The sequence below is a fragment of the Oncorhynchus masou genome, unplaced genomic scaffold (genome assembly GCF_036934945.1).
Source record: "Oncorhynchus masou masou isolate Uvic2021 unplaced genomic scaffold, UVic_Omas_1.1 unplaced_scaffold_1097, whole genome shotgun sequence".
NCBI lineage: Eukaryota > Metazoa > Chordata > Actinopteri > Salmoniformes > Salmonidae > Oncorhynchus > Oncorhynchus masou.
Window position 1 is genome coordinate 24,352 of NW_027000689.1, and position 8,234 is coordinate 32,585.

Consider the following 8,234-nt stretch of genomic DNA (forward strand, 5'->3'; position numbering starts at 1 on the left):
GTAACTAACTATCTGTCGTCTCTCTGGTAACTAACCTTCTGTCGTCTCTCTGGTAACTAACCTTCTGTCTCGTCTCTCTGGTAACTAAACTTCTGTTGTCTCTCTGGTAACTAACCTTCTGTCATCTCTCTGGTAACTGACATTCTGTCATATCTCTCTGGTAACTAACCTGTTGTCTCTCAGGTAACTAACCTTCTATCGTCTCTCTGGTAACTAACCTTCTGTCGTCTCTCTGGTAGCTAACATTGTGTCGTCTCTCTGGGAACTAACCTTCTGTCGTCTCTCTGGTAACTAACCTTCTGTCGTCTCTCTAGTAACTTAACCATCTGTCTCGTCTCTCTGGTAACTAGCCTTCTGTCGCGTCTCTCTGGTAACTAACCTTCTGTCATCTCTCTGGTAAGGAACCTTCTGTCGTCTATCTGGTAACTAAAGTTATGTCGTCTCTCTGGTAACTAACCTTCTGTCGTCTCTCTGGTAACTAACCTTCTGTCATCTCTCTGGTAACTAACCTTCTGTCGTCTCTCAGGTAACTAACCTACTGTCGTCTGTCTGGTAACTAACCTTCTGTCGTCTCTCTGGTAACAAACCTTCTGTCACGTCTCTCTGGTAACTAACCTTCTGTCGTCTCTCTGGTAACTAACCTTCTGTCGTCTCTCTGGTAACTAACCTTCTGTCGTCTCTCTGGTAACTAACCTTCTGTCGTCTCTCTGGTAACTTACCTTCTGTCATTTCTCTGGTAAATAACCTTCTGTCGTGTCTCTGGTAACTAACCTTCTGTCGTCTCTCTGGTAACTAACCTTCTGTCGTCTCTCTGGTAACTAACCTTCTGTCTCGTCTCTCTGGTAACTAACCTTCTGTCATCTCTCTGGTAACTAACCTTCTGTCGTCTCTCTGGTAGCTAACATTGTGTCGTCTCTCTGGGAACTAACCTTCTGTCGTCTCTCTGGTAACTAACCTTCTGTCGTCTCTCTAGTAACTTAACCATCTGTCTCGTCTCTCTGGTAACTAGCCTTCTGTCGCGTCTCTCTGGTAACTAACCTTCTGTCATCTCTCTGGTAACGAACCTTCTGTCGTCTATCTGGTAACTAAAGTTATGTCTTCTCTCTGGTAACTAACCTTCTGTCGTCTCTCTGGTAACTAACCTTCTGTCATCTCTCTGGTAACTAACCTTCTGTCGTCTCTCAGGTAACTAACCATCTGTCGTCTCTCTGGTAACTAACCTACTGTCGTCTGTCTGGTAACTAATCTTCTGTCGTCTCTCTGGTAACAAACCTTCTGTCATGTCTCTCTGGTAACTAACCTTCTGTCGTCTCTCTGGTAACTAACCTTCTGTCGTCTCTCTGGTAACTAACCTTCTGTCGTCTCTCTGGTAACTTACCTTCTGTCATTTCTCTGGTAACTAACCATCTGTCGTCTCTCTGGTAACTAACCTACTGTCGTCTGTCTGGTAACTAACCTACTGTCGTCTGTCTGGTAACTAACCTACTGTTGTCTGTCTGGTAACTAACCTTGTGTCATCTCTCTGTTAACTAACCTTCTGTCGTCTCTCTGGTATCTAACCTTCTGTCGTCTCTCTGGTAACTTACCTTCTGTCGTTTCTCTGGTAACTAACCTTCTGTCGTCTCTCTGGTAACTAACCTTCTGTCGTGTCTCTCTGGTAACTAACCTTCTGTCGTTTCTCTGGTAACTAACCTTCTGTCGTCTCTCTGGTAACTAACCTTCTGTCGTCTCTCAGGTAACTAACCATCTGTCGTCTCTCTGGTAACTAACCTACCTTCGTCTGTCTGGTAACGAACCTTGTGTCGTCTCTCTGGTAACTAACCTTCTGTCGTCTCTCTGGTAACTAACCTTCTGTCGTCTCTCTGGTAACTAACCTTCTGTCGTCTCTCTGGTAACTAACCTTCTGTCGTCTCTCTGGTAACTAACCTGTCTGTCGTCTCTCTGGTAACTAACCTTCTGTCGTCTCTCTGGTAACTAACCTTCTGTCGTCTCTCTGGTAACTAACCTTCTGTCGTCTCTCTGGTAACTAACCTTCTGTCGTCTCTCTGGTAACTAACCTTCTGTCGTCTCTCTGGTAACTAACCTTCTGTCGTCTCTCTGGTAACTAACCTTCTGTCGTCTCTCTGGTAACTAATCTTCTGTCGTCTCTCTGGTAACTAACCTTCTGTCATCTCTCTGGTAACTAACATTCTGTCGTGTCTCTCTGGTAACTAACTATCTGTCGTCTCTCTGGTAACTAACCTTCTGTCGTCTCTCTGGTAACTAACCTTCTGTCTCGTCTCTCTGGTAACTAAACTTCTGTCGTCTCTCTGGTAACTAACCTTCTGTCATCTCTCTGGTAACTGACATTCTGTCATATCTCTCTGGTAACTAACCTGTTGTCTCTCAGGTAACTAACCTTCTATCGTCTCTCTGGTAACTAACCTTCTCTCTCTGGTAACTAACCTTCTGTCGTCTCTCTGGTAACTAACCTTCAGTCTCGTCTCTCTGGTAACTAAACTTCTGTCGTCTCTCTAGTAACTTAACCATCTGTCTCGTCTCTCTGGTAACTAGCCTTCTGTCGCGTCTCTCTGGTAACTAACCTTCTGTCATCTCTCTGGTAACGAACCTTCTGTCGTCTATCTGGTAACTAAAGTTATGTCGTCTCTCTGGTAACTAACCTTCTGTCGTCTCTCTGGTAACTAACCTTCTGTCATCTCTCTGGTAACTAACCTTCTGTCGTCTCTCAGGTAACTAACCATCTGTCGTCTCTCTGGTAACTAACCTACTGTCGTCTGTCTGGTAACTAACCTTCTGTCGTCTCTCTGGTAACAAACCTTCTGTCACGTCTCTCTGGTAACTAACCTTCTGTCGTCTCTATGGTAACTAACCTTCTGTCGTCTCTCTGGTAACTAACCTTCTGTCGTCTCTCTGGTAACTTACCTTCTGTCATTTCTCTGGTAACTAACCTTCTGTCGTGTCTCTGGTAACTAACCTTCTGTCGTCTCTCTGGTAACTAACCTTCTGTCGTCTCTCTGGTAACTAACCTTCTGTCTCGTCTCTCTGGTAACTAACCTTCTGTCGTCTCTCTGGTAACTAACCTTCTGTCATCTCTCTGGTAACTAACCTTCTGTAACCTGTTGTCTCTCTGGTAACTAACATTCTGTCATCTCTCTGGTAACTAACCTTCTGTCGTCTCTCTGGTAACTAACCTTCTGTCGTCTCTCTGGTAACTAACCTTCTGTCATCTCTCTGGTAACTAACATTCTGTCGTGTCTCTCTGGTAACTAACCTGTTGTCTCTCTGGTAACTAACCTTCTGTCGTCTCTCTGGTAACTAACCTTCTGTCGTCTCTGGTCTCGTCTCTCTGGTAACTAACCTTCTGTCGTGTCTCTCTGGTAACTAACCTTCTGTCGTCTCTCTGGTAACTAACCTTCTGTCGTCTCTCTGGTAACTAACCTTCTGTCGTCTCTCTGGTAACTAACCTTCTGTCGTCTCTCTGGTAACTAACCTTCTGTCTCTCTCTCTGGTAACTAACCTTCTGTCGTCTCTCTGGTAACAAACCTTCTGTCTCTCTGGTAACTAACCTTCTGTCGTCTCTCTGGTAACTAACCTTCTGTCGCGTCTCTCTGGTAACTAACCTTCTGTCGCGTCTCTCTGGTAACTAACCTTCTGTCGTCTCTCTGGTAACCTGTTGTCTCTCAGGTAACCTTCTGTCGTCTCTCTGGTAACTAACCTGTCGTCTCTCTGGTAACAAACCTTCTGTCGTCTCTCTGGTAACTAACCTTCTGTCGCGTCTCTCTGGTAACTAACCTTCTGTCGTCTCTCTGGTAACAAACCTCTCTGGTAACTAACCTTCTGTCGTCTCTCTGGTAACTAACCTTCTGTTGTCTCTCAGGTAACTAACCTTCTGTCGTCTCTCTGGTAACTAACCTTCTGTCGTCTCTCTGGTAACTAACCTTCTGTCGTCTCTCTGGTAACTAACCTTCTGTCGTCTCTCAGGTAACTAACCATCTGTCGTCTCTCTGGTAACTAACCTACTGTCGTCTGTCTGGTAACTAACCTTCTGTCGTCTCTCTGGTAACTAACCTTCTGTCGTCTCTCTGGTAACTAATCTTCTGTCGTCTCTCTGGTAACTAACCTTCTGTCATCTCTCTGGTAACTAACATTCTGTCGTGTCTCTCTGGTAACTAACCTTCTGTCGTCTCTCTGGTAACTAACCTTCTGTCGTCTCTCTGGTAACTAACCTTCTGTCGTGTCTCTCTGGTAACTAACCTTCTGTCGTCTCTCTGGTAACTTAACCTTCTGTCATCTCTCTGGTAACTGAATTCTGTCATCTTCTGTCTGTTGTCTCTCTGGTAACTAACCTTCTATCGTCTCTCTGGTAACTAACTGTCGTCTCTCTGGTAGCTAACATTGTGTCGTCTCTCTGGGAACTAACCTTCTGTCGTCTCTCTGGTAACTAACCTTCTGTCGTCTCTCTAGTAACTTAACCATCTGTCTCGTCTCTCTGGTAACTAGCCTTCTGTCGCGTCTCTCTGGTAACTAACCTTCTGTCATCTCTCTGGTAACGAACCTTCTGTCGTCTATCTGGTAACTAAAGTTATGTCGTCTCTCTGGTAACTAACCTTCTGTCGTCTCTCTGGTAACTAACCTTCTGTCATCTCTCTGGTAACTAACCTTCTGTCGTCTCTCAGGTAACTAACCATCTGTCGTCTCTCTGGTAACTAACCTTCTGTCGTCTGTCTGGTAACTAACCTTCTGTCGTCTCTCTGGTAACAAACCTTCTGTCGTCTCTCTGGTAACTAACCTTCTGTCGTCTCTCTGGTAACTAACCTTCTGTCGTCTCTCTGGTAACTAACCTTCTGTCGTCTCTCTGGTAACTTACCTTCTGTCATTTCTCTGGTAACTAACCTTCTGTCGTGTCTCTGGTAACTAACCTTCTGTCGTCTCTCTGGTAACTAACCTTCTGTCGTCTCTCTGGTAACTAACCTTCTGTCTCGTCTCTCTGGTAACTAACCTTCTGTCGTCTCTCTGGTAACTAACCTTCTGTCATCTCTCTGGTAACCTTCTGTCGTCTCTCTGGTAACTAACCTGTTGTCTCTCTGGTAACTAACATTCTGTCATCTCTCTGATAACTAACCTTCTGTCTCGTCTCTCTGGTAACTAACCTTCTGTCATCTCTCTGGTAACTAACATTCTGTCGTGTCTCTCTGGTAACGAACCTGTTGTCTCTCTGGTAACTAACCTTCTGTCGTCTCTCTGGTAACTAACCTGTTGTCTCTGAGGTAACTAACCTTCTGTCGTCTCTCCGGTAACTAACCTTCTGTAGTCTCTCTGGTAACTAACCTTCTGTCGTCTCTCTGGTAACTAACCTTCTGTCGTCTCTCAGGTAACTAACCATCTGTCGTCTCTCTGGTAACTAACCTTCTGTCGTCTCTCTGGTAACTAACCTTCTGTCGTCTCTCTGGTAACTAACCTTCTGTCTTCTCTCTGGTAACTAACATTCTGTCGTCTCTCTGGTAACTAACCTTCTGTCGTCTCTCTGGTAACTAACCTTCTGTCTCGTCTCTCTGGTAACTAAACTTCTGTCGTCTCTCTGGTAACTAACCTTCTGTCATCTCTCTGGTAACTGACATTCTGTCATATCTCTCTGGTAACTAACCTGTTGTCTCTCAGGTAACTAACCTTCTATCGTCTCTCTGGTAACTAACCTTCTGTCGTCTCTCTGGTAGCTAACATTGTGTCGTCTCTCTGGTAACTAACCTTCTGTCGTCTCTCTGGTAACTAACCTTCTGTCGTCTCTCTGGTAACTAACCTTCTGTCGTCTCTCTGGTAACTAACCTTCTGTCGCGTCTCTCTGGTAACTAACCTTCTGTCGTCTCTCTGGTAACTAACCTTCTGTCGTCTCTCTGGTAACTAACCTTCTGTCGTCTCTCTGGTAACTAACCTTCTGTCGTCTCTCTGGTAACTAACCTTCTGTCGCGTCTCTCTGGTAACTAACCTTCTGTCGTCTCTCTGGTAACTAACCTTCTGTCGTCTCTCTGGTAACTAACCTTCTGTCGTCTCTCTGGTAACTAACATTCTGTCGTCTCTCTGGTAACTAACCTTGTGTCGTCTCTCTGGTAACTAACCTTCTGTCGTCTCTCTGGTAACTAACCTTCTGTCGCCTCTCTGGTAACTAACCTTCTCTGGTAACTAACCTTCTCGTCGTCTCTCTGGTAACTAACCTGTCGTCTCTCTGGTAACTAACCTTCTGTCTTCTCTCTGGTAACTAACATTCTGTCGTCTCTCAGGTAACTAACCATCTGTCGTCTCTCTGGTAACTAACCTTCTGTCTCGTCTCTCTGGTAACTAAACTTCTGTCGTCTCTCTGGTAACTAACCTTCTGTCATCTCTCTGGTAACTGACATTCTGTCATCTCTCTGGTAACTAACCTGTTGTCTCTCAGGTAACTAACCTTCTATCGTCTCTCTGGTAACTAACCTTCTGTCGTCTCTCTGGTAGCTAACATTGTGTCGTCTCTCTGGGAACTAACCTTCTGTCGTCTCTCTGGTAACTAACCTTCTGTCGTCTCTCTAGTAACTTAACCACGTCTCTCTGGTAACTAGCCTTCTGTCGCGTCTCTCTGGTAACTAACCTTCTGTCATCTCTCTGGTAACTAACCTTCTGTCGTCTATCTGGTAACTAAAGTTATGTCGTCTCTCTGGTAACTAACCTTCTGTCGTCTCTCTGGTAACTAACCTTCTGTCATCTCTCTGGTAACTAACCTTCTGTCGTCTCTCAGGTAACTAACCTTCTGTCGTCTCTCTGGTAACTAACCTACTGTCGTCTGTCTGGTAACTAACCTTCTGTCGTCTCTCTGGTAACAAACCTTCTGTCACGTCTCTCTGGTAACTAACCTTCTGTCGTCTGTATGGTAACTAACCTTCTGTCGTCTCTCTGGTAACTAACCTTCTGTCGTCTCTCTGGTAACTTAGTAACTTACCTTCTGTCATTTCTCTGGTAACTAACCTTCTGTCGTGTCTCTGGTAACTAACCTTCTGTCGTCTCTCTGGTAACTAACCTTCTGTCGTCTCTCTGGTAACTAACCTTCTGTCTCGTCTCTCTGGTAACTAACCTTCTGTCGTCTCTCTGGTAACTAACCTTCTGTCATCTCTCTGGTAACTAACATTCTGTCGTGTCTCTCTGGTAACTAACCTGTTGTCTCTCTGGTAACTAACTTCTGTCATCTCTCTGGTAACTAACCTTCTGTCGTCTCTCTGGTAACTAACCTTCTGTCGTCTCTCTGGTAACTAACCTTCTGTCGTCTCTCTGGTAACTAACCTTCTGTTGTCTCTCTGGTAACTAACCTTCTGTCGTCTCTCTGGTAACTAACCTTCTGTCGTCTCTCTGGTAACTAACCTTCTGTCGTCTCTCTGGTAACTAACCTTCTGTCGTCTCTCTGGTAACTAACCTTCTGTCGTCTCTCTGGTAACTAACCTTCTGTCGTCTCTCTGGTAACTAACCTTCTGTCGTCTCTCTGGTAACTAACCTTCTGTCGTCTCTCTGGTAACTAACCTTCTGTCGTCTCTCTGGTAACTAAATTCTGTCTCTCTCTCTGGTAACTAACCTTCTGTCTCTCTCTGGTAACTAACCTTCTGTCGTCTCTCTGGTAACTAACCTTCTGTCGTCTCTCTGGTAACTAACCTTCTGTCATCTCTCTGGTAACTCGTCTCTCTGGTAACTAACCTGTTGTTCTGTAACTAACCTTCATCGTCTCTCTGGTAACTAACCTTCTGTCGTCTTCTGGTAGCTAACATTGTGTCGTCTCTCTGGTAACTAACCTTCTGTCGTCTCTCTGGTAACTAACCTTCTGTCGTCTCTCTGGTAACTAACCTTCTGTCTCGTCTCTCTGGTAACTAACCTTCTGTCGCGTCTCTCTGGTAACTAACCTTCTGTCATCTCTCTGGTAACTAACATCTTCTGTATGTCGTCTCTCTGGTAACTAACCTTCTGTCGTCTCTCTGGTAACTAACCTTCTGTCTGTCATCTCTCTGGTAACTAACCTTCTGTCGTCTCTCAGGTAACTAACCTTCTGGTAACTAACCTTCTGTCTCTCTGGTAACTAACCTTCTGTCGTCTCTCTGGTAACTAACCTTCTGTCGTCTCTCTGGTAACTAACCTGTTGTCTCTCTGGTAACTAACCTTCTATCGTCTCTCTGGTAACTAATCTTCTGTCGTCTCTCTGGTAACAAACCTTCTGTCACGTCTCT